Source organism: Narcine bancroftii, chromosome 9 (genome assembly GCF_036971445.1).
Source record: "Narcine bancroftii isolate sNarBan1 chromosome 9, sNarBan1.hap1, whole genome shotgun sequence".
In the NCBI taxonomy this organism is placed as follows: Eukaryota; Metazoa; Chordata; class Chondrichthyes; order Torpediniformes; family Narcinidae; genus Narcine; species Narcine bancroftii.
In genome coordinates, this window is record NC_091477.1 from 30,494,614 (window position 1) to 30,509,042 (window position 14,429).

General features: G+C 38.5%; 1 protein-coding gene across 1 annotated transcript in view; it reads left to right on the forward strand.

The window, feature by feature from the left end:
* The first annotated feature begins 281 nt into the window (after window positions 1-281).
* Window positions 282-14,429, forward strand: part of LOC138743380 (glutamate receptor ionotropic, delta-2-like) — a 338,391-nt gene continuing 324,243 nt past the window's right edge. Inside the window, exon 1 of the mRNA XM_069898672.1 lies at window positions 282-303. The gene's annotated coding sequence lies outside the window, so the exon portion shown is untranslated. The remainder of the gene's footprint in view (window positions 304-14,429) is intronic.

A 14,429-nucleotide genomic window follows, 5' to 3' on the forward strand; every position in this document is an offset into this window, starting at 1 on the left:
AAACTAACTTGCACACTTTTCTGATTTTGAAGAAGAATCTTTGATTGTTTGACTTGAAACATTAGAAGGTTTCAGGCATTTTCTGTTTATATTTAAAACATCCTGCAACTGCAGTTGTTTGGTTTTCAAGTCAAATATTCTGTTTCTTCTTGTTTTACGGTAACAGAGGAGACAACCTTACAGAAGTCTATTTATTATACAAAACGCACAACATGCTGGAGAAGCTCAGTAGGTCACAGTGCCCTTTATGACGCAAAGGTAAAAATACATAACAAACGTTTCGGGATTGAGCCCTTCATTAAGGTATGAGAGAATGCCGGCAGGATGGGGGGGGGCGCGGTGAGGGGGGGTGGGGGGTTGCCAAAGGCAGGAGATAATAGGTGGATGAGGAGAGGGAGGGGAGAATAGAAAGTCAGGAAAGGGGGAGGGGAAAGAAAAAACAAGCTGGTTAACAGAAAACAGAGAAGTCGATGTTAATGTGCCCAGACGGATAATGTGTTGTTCCTCCAATCTGTGGATGGTCAGGGTGGGATAGTACATAAGGCCATAGACATACATGTAGGGTCTTCACTAAGAAGGGGCATTCCCCCCCCAAGCAAGGTACTGTGCCCCCCCATACAATGTTGGAGGGACAGAAGACGTGGAGGATGTTAACGTTTGGTAGGTAGGGATCAGCAGAACCAGCTCCACCCCCACCGCTGAGCAAGTTTACAAGTGTTGGACTGTGTCCCTCTCAGTTACCCTAATGCCCTGCCCCCTCTAATGTTCATTCTGGTGCCAACCCTGCAAACATGCGAGTGTGGGAGTGTAACTCAGAATTGAAATGGTTGGCTACTGGGAGGCCACTGTGGTTGCGGACAGAGAGGAGATGCTCAGCAAAATGATCTCCCAATCTGTGACTGGTCTCTCTGATGTAGAGACGCTACAAAGAGAGCACAGGATACAGTAAATAAGTCTTACAGATATATAAGTGAAGTGTTGTTTCACTTTAAAGGCCTTTTTGGGGCCATGGACTGCGGTGAGGGAGGAGCTGCCGGTGGGTGGGGGGGTGGAGAGAAGCGATAGGTGGGGAGAAATCAGGGAGGGAGCGGTCCCTGTGGAAGGCCGAGAGGGGAGGTGAAGAAAAACTGTGCCTGGTGGTAGGATCCTGTAGTAAATGCTGGAAATTCCAGCAGATAATGTGTTGAATAATTTCTGTTTATTATATGCTGCATTATCCAATCATCTACTATTTTATGTTGCCTTTTTCTCCATTGGAAATGTATTCTAAATTTATATGATAGTGAGCCACATAAATGAGTGGAATTATAGAAATGTTCCCATGACAACTCGTCAGCCAGCAATAAATTTGAAGTAGAAAGGGTGCTTAAAGCAGTGACATGAGAATTCCTTTCTGCAGTCATGACAACAGTTTACAAATATTAACAAAGAATGCTAACAGTGTAACCTCTATTGAAATGTTAACATTTAATGTTTTGAAAATACAAATTTTTTAAAAATGATCTGCTTGATTTTCCAAGATATAAAAATGTAACTTGACTTACTCAGTGAGATGTGAATTTTAAAAGATGGTCAGATATTACATCAAGACCATGGAAAATTTCATAACATGAACTACCAATATTTCTTGAAGATCAAAGAAAACAATGGTTGAAGTTAATTCGTACTGCTTCTGGGTGTAAAATGGGCCCAACATTGACACAGTTAGGGAATGGTAAGTTCAGACTTTGAGTGGAATCATTCCACATCTTACGGCATCTGACTAGTTGCCTTAGATGCTTAATGTCTGTTTAAAAGTTCCTCTAGCTCAGTGGTTTTCAAACTGCCCCCCCCAAACTCACATTTCACCTCAAATGTTCCCTATGCCCTAAGTGCTCTGTGATTAATAAGGGATTACTTAAAGTGGTATCTGAGTAGAAAGAAAAAGGTTTAAAAACCATTGTTTTAATCGTACCTAATTGACAAAGGAAATGGGCCAATGACAATTTTTCTCAAGAAAATTAAGTCAGTAACAATTGGGTCTCAAGCAGTGGTGCTCAACCTTCCCTTCCCACTCACATGCCACCTTGAGCAATCCCTTACCAATTATTGCAACTAATTTTCCTTTATAATTGCTTGGACAGCATGCAGATGTTATTGTTTGATTCGTTAAAATGAAAAGTCTGTTCAAAAGTAGCATCGAGTTTTGAACTGTTTATTTAAACTCTGTGATGAGAACAATTAAAACTATACTTAAAACTGTTAATAAAACAAACAATAAAATATTGATACTTCAAAAGAATGGTCAAATAAATTAGCTGGGCTATCTACATTTTTCCTCGGTTCTGAAGCACATTAAAAACTAAACTTGTTTATATTAAACATGCAGAAAAAAACCCGTGGCTTAAATACTGTTTCTGTGGAGACATACTCGTGGAATTCAAAAACATTTTCTAGCTACTTGCAGCTTACAATTCATTTTAACCCTTTCACCAATCACAGAGCACTTATGGCATAGGGATTGCTTAAGGTGGAATGTGAGTTTAGGGGGACAGTTTGAAAACCACTGCTCTAGCTGAACACAACACACATGGAATTTTATAGCATGGAAACAGGCCCTTTCACCCAACTCAGCCATGCTGAATAAGTTATCTACTTAACCCACTCACATTTTCCTGGATTTGGCCAATATTCTTCAAAGCTTTTCCAATCCATGTACCTGTCTGAATGTCTTTTAAATATTTGTACCCAACTTAACTACTTCCACTGGCAATTTTTCATTCAACTGACCTGCCACCCTCTGTGTGAAAAAGCTGTCCCAGTTCCTTTTAAATTTTTATCCTCTGTGCTTCAATTTATGCCCCCTAGCTTTAGGGTCCCCTACCGTGGAACAGAGATTATGACTAACCCATGCCCCCGATGAAAGTCAGAACCAATGGTTTGAGGGGGTTCAATTGATCAGTCTGTAAAATAACTGGTGGGCCTCTCTTTTTATTTTTTACAGTTGCATTTAGTTATTGCAGAATGGCAATATTAGAACCAGCATTTCAGAGTGGATTTTAGATGCATGTAATTTTCTGATCAGAATTTCCCTTCTAGCACCGGTATTTTGTGAATTAGGTTTACCACTTCCACTCCCTGGGATTCCAACCTGTAGCTTGGATGAGAGACTATCTGATTTATGTTCCCATTGATAGTTATGTTTAGATGGATGAACTCTTGGGCAGCAATTGAATCATATTGCCATTGGTTCTGATGAAAACTAGTAGAGATTCTGCAACAGCAAGTTATCCTTACATAGGAAAGGAGTTAAAAACAAAATAAATAGTGATGTGTGTATAGGTCAGTGATTCTCAACCTTTTTCTTTCCACTCACATACCACTTTAAATATTCCCTATGCCATAGGTGCTCTGTGATTAGTAAGGGATTGCTTAAGGTGGTATGTGGGTGGAAAGAAAAAGTATGAAAATCACTGTTTTAATGGTACCTAATTGACTCCTTATGTGCATTGTTTCATAACTCCAAAGACAATAACAATTTTTCTGAAGCAAAATATTTCAGTAACAATTGGGACTAGAGCAGTGATTCTCAACCTTCCCTTCCCACTCGCATACCACCTTTAGCAATCCCTTACTAATCACAGAGCACCAATGGCATAGGGATTACTTAAAGTGGTAGGTGAGTGGAAAGAAAAAGGTTGAGAACCACTGGACGAATAGAAAGAGTCAGAACAGAGGAAAGAACAAAATTACACAACTATAAATTTTGAAAAGAATTTAGTAGAAATGCCAGCATTCTATACAAAGAACCAAACAGTTGGAGACCTATCGTAAGAAGAAAAAAAAACTTTAATAAGGATGAATGATTAATCATAATGAGAAAAAAGATGTAATGTTAAAGAAACACAGAATCGACAGTTGCTGGAATCTTGAGCAAACAATGAGCGGCTGGAGGAACTTCGTGGATTAGGCACCATCCATGTGTGAAGGTCAGCAGCCTGCTCGACTCTGGCTGGATATCCTATGCCATAATGTTCTTAACAAGAAGAGACTTGTTGGGAAAATGAATTCCTTGTGCATGGCATAAGATAGGAGATTAAAAATATAAAAGGCGACAAGGGCAATGATTAGAATAGGCCTATTTTTAAAAGTGAGGCCTAATTAATTATTTATTTCAAACAGCTGCTTTCCTTCAGTTTTAGGATAGCTTTCTGAGACCTTTAATGCACAGAATGTCTTTTCTGATGTCCAATGCTTTGATCAGGATGTGAAAAATCACAGTGATTCTTTCTTCCATGTCTGCACCGCAACTTCTTTAAACTCTGTACTTTCGGCACAATAATGACACTCTTTAGAATTTTAATTCATTGATATCGTCCATAACCTCAATTAGTGCAGGTGATTCTAAGATGAGGCACAGAACTCCTGAAATTGTCTGTGGTTGATATGTACTCTTGCAGAAAATTGATTGCTAATCATGTCTTTCATGAGAACAGTATTTACAGTGGTATGTGCATGAAAATGACACAAACACCACCAGGAATGTCTAGAATGAGTCCTTTGTGAACCATTATTTTCACACATGTTTGACCTCCAGGACTACTATTTGTTCGAATGGCATAGACCATTAAATAAGGCTATTTTTGATGAAACTTCAGTGTATTTAAATTAAGCAAACACATGATAAAAGAAAATAGTCTATGAAGCCATTTGAATACAGAGATCTTGTCTAAATGCAGAATGGAGATAAACACATTTATATCTGCCAGTCTGTTCATTCATAATTTTTGTGTATGTCCACATTTCTATTAATTTGTTAATCTGTACCATGATTGGATCCGAACTTGGGCATAAGTCAGTTTTATAGATACTCCTTTCTCATCTGCCACATTTCTTCATAGAACACTACTGCACAGTACAGGCCCTTCGGCCCTCAATGTTGTGCCGACCCTTATATCCCTTTAAAAATAGTACTAAACCCTCCCTACCCTTTAACCTTCTAGTTTTCTCTTAAATGCCCTCGATGTTCATCCACACTCTTTTACAATTTTTTTTGAGTTTTATCAGAAAAACAAACAAAAAAGCAGTAAATAAATTCCAATGAAATATTTGCAGATTTACAAATAATAACATATGGTACAATAGCAATACTACTTAATTCTAATAAATGGTAATACATACATTGAGCTAAGTAAGAAAAAAATGAAAAGAAAAAAATCAAACCCTCAACAATCAAGGTTAAAATTCATATTGTGTGCAGTGTTAAATCCAAACAAGCAGCCTCAGGGGATCCAAACAAGCAGGCCCAGTGTCTTTCATTAATGCACCTAATTAGTCAAATATTGAAGTGAGCTATAAATGGGCCCCAAGTCTTATCAAAAGAAATCTTGATTTTCATGACATTATGCCGAATTTATAAAGGACATAATATCTAATAGCCATTGATTACGTGTAGGTCGGAGCTCATCTTTCCATATTAACAGAATTGTGCTTCTTGCTAATAAAATGGTGAATGCTATAACCTGTCTTTGATTAGAAGATAAAATAATATTTTTATCTTAAGAAAAACCAAATAGTGCAATTACTGGACATAGATCTAAAGTGATCCTAAATGTGGTTGAAAAATTCTAAAAATTTTGGTCCAATATTTTTGCAAATTAGGGCATCCAAACATATGTAACAAGGAGGCATCAAGTATTTTACATTTGTCACAAAGTGAACTAATATCAGAATAAATAAGTTTGCTTTGGAGAAATATACATGATGTAGCACTTTGAATTGAACAATTCTATGCCTAGGACACAATAATGAATCATAAATCTGGCCCAAAATTGAAGTCCATTCTTCCTCTGAGAAAGAGATATTCAGATCATTCTCCCATTCAGTTTTAATTTCATTGAAAGAAATTGCTTTCCTATTCAATAGTTATAATATAAAGCAGATATCATGCCTTTATGAGTAAATTGTAACTCGAATAGTTCATCAGTAAAATTTGGGTCATGAAGAGTAGGAAATCTTAAAAGCTTAGAGCGAACAATATGTCAAATTTGTTAGTATCTGAAATAATGTCTATTTGATAGGTTAAGTATCGTCCCCAATTGTTGAAGTGACGTAAAGCGTTGCTGTACAAGAAGATGTTTAAAATTATTAATACCTTAAAAAAATCAATTCTTGAATACCAGCTGGTTGAAATAACTAATCAGCTATTATAGGACTTGTAACTATAAATCGCGGGATTCTGAAATTTTTTCTGAATTGATTCCAGATTTTCAATCTATGTGTCATTATCAAATTTCCAATTTTTGAATAGAGATAGGCAAACATAACCCCAATAACTCCCATCGGGATGTACTTCTGAGGGACTTCAACTCCATCTCAATCCAATTATGATATTCATCCATCTTTTCACAATGAAACAAAAGAAACATATTTCTTATGTCTATAGCCCAGTAGTAAAAACATAAATTATGCAGGGATAATCCCCCATTATTTCTAGTGTTCTAAAGATACCACTTATTCAATCTAGGTTTCTTATTTTGCCATATATATGACATAATAATTGATTCAAAATGGTCTATCGGCAGTGATTGAAAAAGGTATAAAAATTTTGGTAGAATATTCATTTTAACCAAATTAAATACAACGAACCATAGTCAATGAGAGTGGTGACCATCCTATAAGAACTGATTCAATTTGGTTGACTGTAAGCACAAGTTTTCTTTAAAAAGATTTTTTTTTTAATTCATCGTTACAAGTATTTAAATTGTTCATTCACTATTTTAAATGGATATTTTGAATAAAGTTCCAGTGCACCCTTCAATGGCAATAATTCGGTTTTATGAAGATTGATCTTATAAACTAGCAAATCCACTAAAAGGAAATTTGCCACATTTTTATAATTGCTTTACAGTTTAGGTATGAATACTGAAGCCGGCCCTCATAAGAGATAGGTGCTCCACCTTGTGTCAAAATTGAGTAGTAACTTTAAACCGACACAAACTTTTGCTAACATTGATACTATGAAACTAATTTTCATAGATCAAATTTTGCTACCTATTGCATCAGTTCACCATGCTCTTTTTCAGTACCGAGAAGTTTTCTAATTTTGATTTAAATCGGCCATGATCTTGATTTTAGCTCACAATTAATTTTTGAACTGGAGACTTCAGTTAAGCTGATTAAACTGTTCACAGATTTATTACACTTAAAGATTTACATCGCTGAATTCAGCTGAATGTGTAGAAGCCATGTTGTAGTTTGAGCTAAACATTGACAAGTGTTATGAATCATTGCTAAGGAGGAAATATTATGTAAACAAAATACATATATAAGATCATATCTTTATAGTATCTCTATTTTAGATGCAAGGAACCTCAAAGATTTTTTTTTAATATGTGACTTGCAAGCACATGGTTAGTTGTAACCTGCCAAATTTTGGAAATATTAATTATTGTACTGCAGACAACAATGGTTAAGCAGCTATTTACTGTTCATTCATTGTTTCCTTGATAACTTGAAGCAATATTAATTTGATAAAAGTCATACAGTTAATCATCTGCTTGGATATTGGACTACAATCACTTCTAAGTGAAGTTTTTAACCTCTGATGGACATTAGCTAGCTAGATGGATTTACATGAATATACAGTAGTTTCACTTGATAACTGCCATGATCTTTTTTGCACCTTTTAAATTAATTTTAAATTCATACTGTTTTAATAAGTTTAAATTTCAAACTATGTAACATGGTTTGATCTTCAGTTTCTCTGCTTGATCTGTCAATTAAACTGAAATAAAAATAATTATTATATAACTTTGAAAGAAACATATGGTTCACATTTACAAAGGACCTTTCTCAAACTCACAATGCCCCAAAATATTTTATAACATACTTTTGAATTTTAATTCTACTGCAAGAGTTGACAACCAACAGACAATGGATGTACCATAAGAAATGAAAAAGTGGCCATTGAAAATGGGTGTTAATGTATTTTAAATTTTGCTTATTGAAGGATTAATATGGAAATCCCCTGCTTTTCCTTAACACAGTGATATGAAGGGCTGAAGGGGACCTGAATAAAAGTTTAAAATGATGCATCACTGAGAGTACAGCACCTTTAGAATAGCCACAGGGTATCAATTTAGATTTCTATGTTCTTGTGCTCTTTAGTGGAATTGAATCGTGATCCTATGATTTTTTAGCAGTTGCCATGGAGGCCAAAGCATTTAGACATATTAGTTGCCAAGGCATGTGGTTTTCACCAATTTAAAGAAATGATCCACATATTAACTCATAAGGCTGTTAGAGATATCTTTCATCCTAAATTAATGTCTATTTGTCACTGTCTCTCTGCCTCTCACTTCATGTTATCACTCTTTCCGCCTGTTGATTTTCCACGCAACAAATTTCTGTGGCATGCACATCTAGCTCATTCCCACTAATTGATTGGCTGCTCACTTATCGTCCTGTCATCTAGGCTAGTTAATATGGTACATTGCTGCCCCTTTTCAAGCTTCAGCAACTGACCAATCTCTTGAAGAGCTAATGTTAAACATCCACTGTCAATACCCATTCTCATTAAATTCCTTGAGCGCATTCGAGTATGCAAAGTTTGTGGCCCTCTTTCCCTCCCTCCACACCTCAGACGCACAAAACAGATTTATTTCTAGACACTAAAGTTATAAACAACATACTCCATAATGCAACATATTTTCTCATCCTGTTGGAACATTTTTTGGCTGTAATTCACCACAGAATCCTTCTCTGAAGGATAAGGATTCATTGAAATATCAAAACAAAATTAAAGTTGAACTTGCGATTTAATGTCAGAGTACATTCAGCCTGCAGCTGACGTGGACTTTTTACCCCCTCCATAAATCTTCGTCCACGAAGCCAAGCCAAAGACATTCATGAAATCACATCCAACCCTGAGATTCTTTTTCTTGCATGTCGGACAGTATTTCTACTTATCAGTTGAACAAAAAAACTGCATGCAAGAAAAGATACAAAAGAGAGAAACTTAAACAAAGAAAGAGATGCAAGAAAACTGCAATTCAGAAGAAAAAAATATTCAGTAATAAATAATATGTAAAGGAAGAGACCTTAAGTGAGTCCCTGATTGAGTTTGTCCTTGAGGAGTCTGATGGTGGACGGGGAGCAGCTGTTCCTGAACCTGGTGGTGTGAGTCTTGTGGCACCTAGACCTCTTTCCTAATGGCAGCAGCGTGAACAGAGCATGTACTGGGTGGTGTGGATCCTAGCTGCTCTCCAATGGCAGCTTTCTCAACGGTGGGGAGTGTTTTGCTTGTGATGTGCTAGGCTGTGTCCACTACCTTTTGCAGGCATTTCCGCTCTGAGGTAAAGCCCCTATATCAGGCCACAGCACATTTTGGACTACACATCTGTAGAAGTTTGCCAAGGTTTCCAGTGTCATACCAAACCTCTGCAAACTCCTGAAGAAGTGTAGGCACTGATGTGCTTTCTTCATGATTATATTCTTGAGTTTTCCCCCAACTTCCACCTGACCTCAAGCTTGTTGACTTTTTCTACTTCCACCTCAACCTCAAATTCATTTGCTCCATCTCTAGCAACATTTTCCCCTTGCTTGAACTCTCTGTCTCCATCTCAGGGGAGACACTATCAGCAGGCATCTTCTTTGAAGCCATCAACTCCCACAGCTACCTTGATTACATCTCTTCACACCCTCCCCCTATAATGATTCCATTCTTTTATTCCAGTTCCTCCATCTCCATTGCATCTATACCCAGGACGAGATCTTTCTTGCCTGATCACCTGATATGACCTCCTTCAAAAAACATGGCTTCCCTGCTACCAACATCAACTTGGCCCTCACCCACATATACTCCATTAGCTGTATTTCTGATCTGGCCCCCTCCACCCCATACACAACAAGGACAGGATTCCCCTTATTATCACCTACCACTCTACTAAGCTCTGCAAACAACATATCACCTTCCACCATTTCCATGATTCCACCACCAGACTGATCTTCCCCTCTAGTCCCCTGTTTGCTTTCCTCCATATTTCCCCATCTTCTCCTCCCTTCCCACCAGTCACCCACTTGGCGCCTACTCCTGTGACCACAGGAGGTGGTCCATGCACCCACACTTTCTCCCTCATCACCATTCAGGGCTCCAATCAGTCCTCCAAGTGGAGCAACACTTCACTTGTGATTATGCAGGCATCATCTCCTGCATTCAGTCCTCCATTCTCTTTTAAATTGGAAGGATTGCACACTGACTAGGATTTGCTTCGTTGAGCACCTTGTTCTGACTTCCACAATAGCAAGGATCTCTCAGTGGATGCCCATTTCAATTGCCTGCCTTTTCCTTGCTGATATGTCTGTCTATGGTATCATGCACTGTCAGGCTGAAGCCACCTGCAAATTGGAGGAATATTCTATTTGGGTATCTTCCAACTGGACGGCATTAACATCTACTTCTCCTGTTTCCATTAGCCCACCTCACCTCCCATCCCTCTGTTCTATCCCTATGTCTCCTTTCCTCAATTTCTATCTCTCTCCCTCTCTCTCTTCCCTTTTATCTCTGTGTCCTTACCCTCAGCTCTGGCCTCACAGAGCCAAACCCCCACCTTTCCCCAATCACTTCACATTTCTTCTCTCCTGTCCTCTGCTCCATATTCAATTACTTCCTTTTGTCTGTTGGTCGGTACTCCTGCCTCTTCTCTTTCTTTCCTTCTCACCAGCCTTTCAATTCAGGCAGCTTCCTGATTTTAAAAAAAAAAACTCGTACCTTGAGGAATGGCTCCGGCGCGATATTTGCTCAGTTCCTTCATCATTTCTGTGATTTTTACCACAATCACAGCATCTGCAGACTTTTGTTTTTCACTCTAGGAAAGGACCTCCAAGATAGTGGCTTCCAGAAATTTGCTTACGCGCTCCACCCCCAAAAATCACTGAATCGTATACCTCTGGTTTTCCTTCCAAAAGTTCACAATCAGCTCCTTGGTTTTGGGGACATTGAGTGTAAGGTTGTTGTTAGTGCACTATTTAGCCAAGATTTTATTCTTCCCCCAACCAGAATATACATTTGAGATGTTGGGGGTCCATAAGCTTGCAATGTTCAATGATAGATAAGAAATAAATCAATTGTGGGATTCCTATTAGATTGCAGCCAGCAGCTTCTCCCACGATGATTCCTTTACTGACATATTCTGTGAATTGTCTCTAAGTTTGCTCACCTCTATCCCTGCTTTGGTCCACTGGGTGTTGAAACTGTTTTATTTCCAGACGTGATTTCTTCATTGCTCCAAAGGTGAATCGACTTACATTCTCAATTCCAGCTCATTTAATGTTCAGCTGCACCTATCCAATCCTGCACAATGTTCTAGTGGCAGTAGCATCCTCATTCTGTATGTGTTACTCCAGACTTCCTCTTTGATTTTTGCTTGTCATCATCTCTGTATACAACAAGCAATCTGCTGGTGGAACTCAATGGGTTGAATGGTATCAGAGGACAAAAAAAAAAGGAATTAAAATACAAAAATCTACAGACACCATGGTTGAAGTGAAAACACAATGCTGGAAAAACATAGCAGGTTCAACGGTGTATTTTATATAGCAAAAATAAAGATACATGACCAATATTTTGGGTATGAGCCCTTCAAGGTCAGTGACCTTGGAACGATCAGTGTTTCAGGGCACAACCATTTATCATATCTTATCGCCCATTGATGATGTTCGACCTTCTAAGTTCCTGCATCAGGTTGTTTGTTGCTCAAGATTTCAGCATCTGCAGACTCCAGTGTGTCTCCATGAGTTCAATGTGTCTTGGAGAGCTCCATAATTCTAACACTGAAAATTTATGCACCCACTCTCTTTTCTCATCCATTAACAATAATGTCAACAACCACTTTAACATTTTGTAGTGAAATTCCTTCTCCTAATTTGGACCCTTATCTCTTTCTTCTGTAAACCAATACCTTGAATAAGTGTTCAGTCATTCTTCTTTATTAATTTGTTTTCCTTTGCATCCATGAATGCTTGTAAGAGATTTTTTTTCAATATTACCATTTCTTATTGGTGACATATTCCAGCAATGATTAGCTATAGCTATGCAAATAATTGGTGTTAAAGACTTTCAATGGCCTCCTAATCCTCCTTGGATTGGGTTTCTAAGGAATCCAAGTACATATGTACAGCTAGATTATCTGACAAAACAAACATTCAAGAGTTTGATTTCAGATTTATTGTCAGAGTACATACATGACATCACATATAACCATGAAATTCTTTCTCCTGTAGGCGAGGCAGAATCACCACTTACTGGGAGTGCAAAAAAACTGCACACAATGTACACATGTAAACAAATAAAGAAATGAAAACAAACTACAATTTAGAGAAGGAAAAGGATCAATAAAGTGTAAGAGTATCTAAATGAGTCCCTGATTGAGTTCATTGTTGAGGAGTCCGATGATGGAGAGCTCAGCTGTTCCTGAACCTGGAGATGTGAGTCTTGTGGCACCTATGCTTCCTTCTTGATGGTAGCAGTGAGAATAACACATGTGCTTGGTGGTTTGGATCCTTGATGATTGCTTCTGCACTCCAAAGGGAGCATTCCCTGTAGATGTTCTCAGTAATGGGCAGGGCTTTGCCTGTGATGTCTTGGGCCATGTCCACTACCTTTTGGAGGGGTTTATGCTCTTAGATATTGGTGTCCCCATACCAGACTATTCTGCATCTCGTCAGCACATTTTCCACCACACATCTGTAGAAATTTTTCAGGGGTTCCAATGTCTTACCATATGTCCACAAAGTCCTGAGGAAGCAGAGGCACTGATGTGCTTTCTTCATGATGCCATTAGAGTGTTGGCACCAGGAAAGATCCTCCAAGATAGTGACTCCCTCTCCTTCTCTGAACCCCCAGTAATCATTGGATCACACACTTCTGGTTTTCCCTTCCTGAAGTCAATAATCAGCTCCTTGTTTTTGGTGATATTGAGTGCAAGGTTATGGTTGGTGCACCATTTAGCTAAGTTTTCAATCTCCCTTCTGTATGCTGACTCATCAGCCCTTTTTATAGAACCCATGACCATGTTACTGTCAGAAAATGTGTAGATGGTGTTGTTGCCATACCAAGTCACACAGTCATAGATGTAATGTGAGTAGAGCAGGGGACTAAGAATGCAGCCATACCATACCCCCAAGGAGGAAAAACAATCTAATAGAGAGAAAGAATGAGCAATATTGCACAGAAACCAGCTCTTCAGTCCACCTCAACCCAACATTTACACAAAGCCTACATTAATCCCAATTGAAGAATTCCTTTACTTCCCCGCTAATATTCCACCAATTCACTGACACACCAGATGCAACTTACAATGGGCAGCTCACATTTTTTGGGTCATGAGAAGAAACTTGAGGACCCAGATGTAACATCTGAGCTCCACTCCAACAACAATCAATGTCAGGATTGAATCCGGCTCCACCAATGCCACCAGACAAAGCTGATTTTAATCCACAAACCTATTTACTGCATACTCTCACCATGGGAAAGCTTAAGGCAAAATAAATAAACAGACTATCCATTGATGTTTCCAGGGAAATTACCAGTAACTTTAGAACCTAAAATTGTGCAACAAAACCCGACACATTGTTGATTTACTACTTGCTTTTAAAGGTATGCTCTTTCCTTTCTCTTGAGTCAAACAGTTTCTCAACTGGTATCCTCCACAAATGCTCATGCTCCAGTTAATTCAAGGGTGTGATTAAAATATAATCACGAAAATATTTGAATTTTTGTTGTTAAATCTTATTTTCCTGGATTTTTTTTTGGATGGAGGGATACAATCATTTAAATCTCAAAGTCATGGACTTGTCCAACACAGAAATGGTCCCTTCAGCCCAGTAAATTCATGCTGACTCTTTGCTCATCGACACTCATCCTATTTGGGATTAGGGCGGTCTGGTCTGTTTTGCCTATTCAAATGCTTATCTAAATCCCTCTTTAAACGTAGTCATTGTATTTCCATCACTCTATGAAAGAAGGACCTGTATATATCCTCTTTCAATCTCTTCCCCTTCTCCTTCAAATGGTGGTTTCTGGCTTTTGACACCCGTGAGACGAATTGATTTGCTTTCTTTTTGACGAGAGGAGTTGAGCGCCAGGGCCAATCACCTGCTCCATTGCTCTCGCTGCTCAGCGTGCATGACCTCCTGTTCTGGAACCACTTTAATTGTCGATGGCCAACTCGAATGATCTGTGCCGAAGAATGCTGGAACTGCATGCCGACCTGTAGAATTTTACCCTTTTTAGATGATTACCGGCCGCTTTGCTGGCTAACGAATTGACAGACCAAGAGCTAGGTCTGATCTTTCTCACTCCTCCCAGGCGCCACATCTTTGAAGGGTGAATTCAAACCAGTTCTCTGAGTGGGCTGATTATTATTGCACTGCAGACATGGAATGAAAAG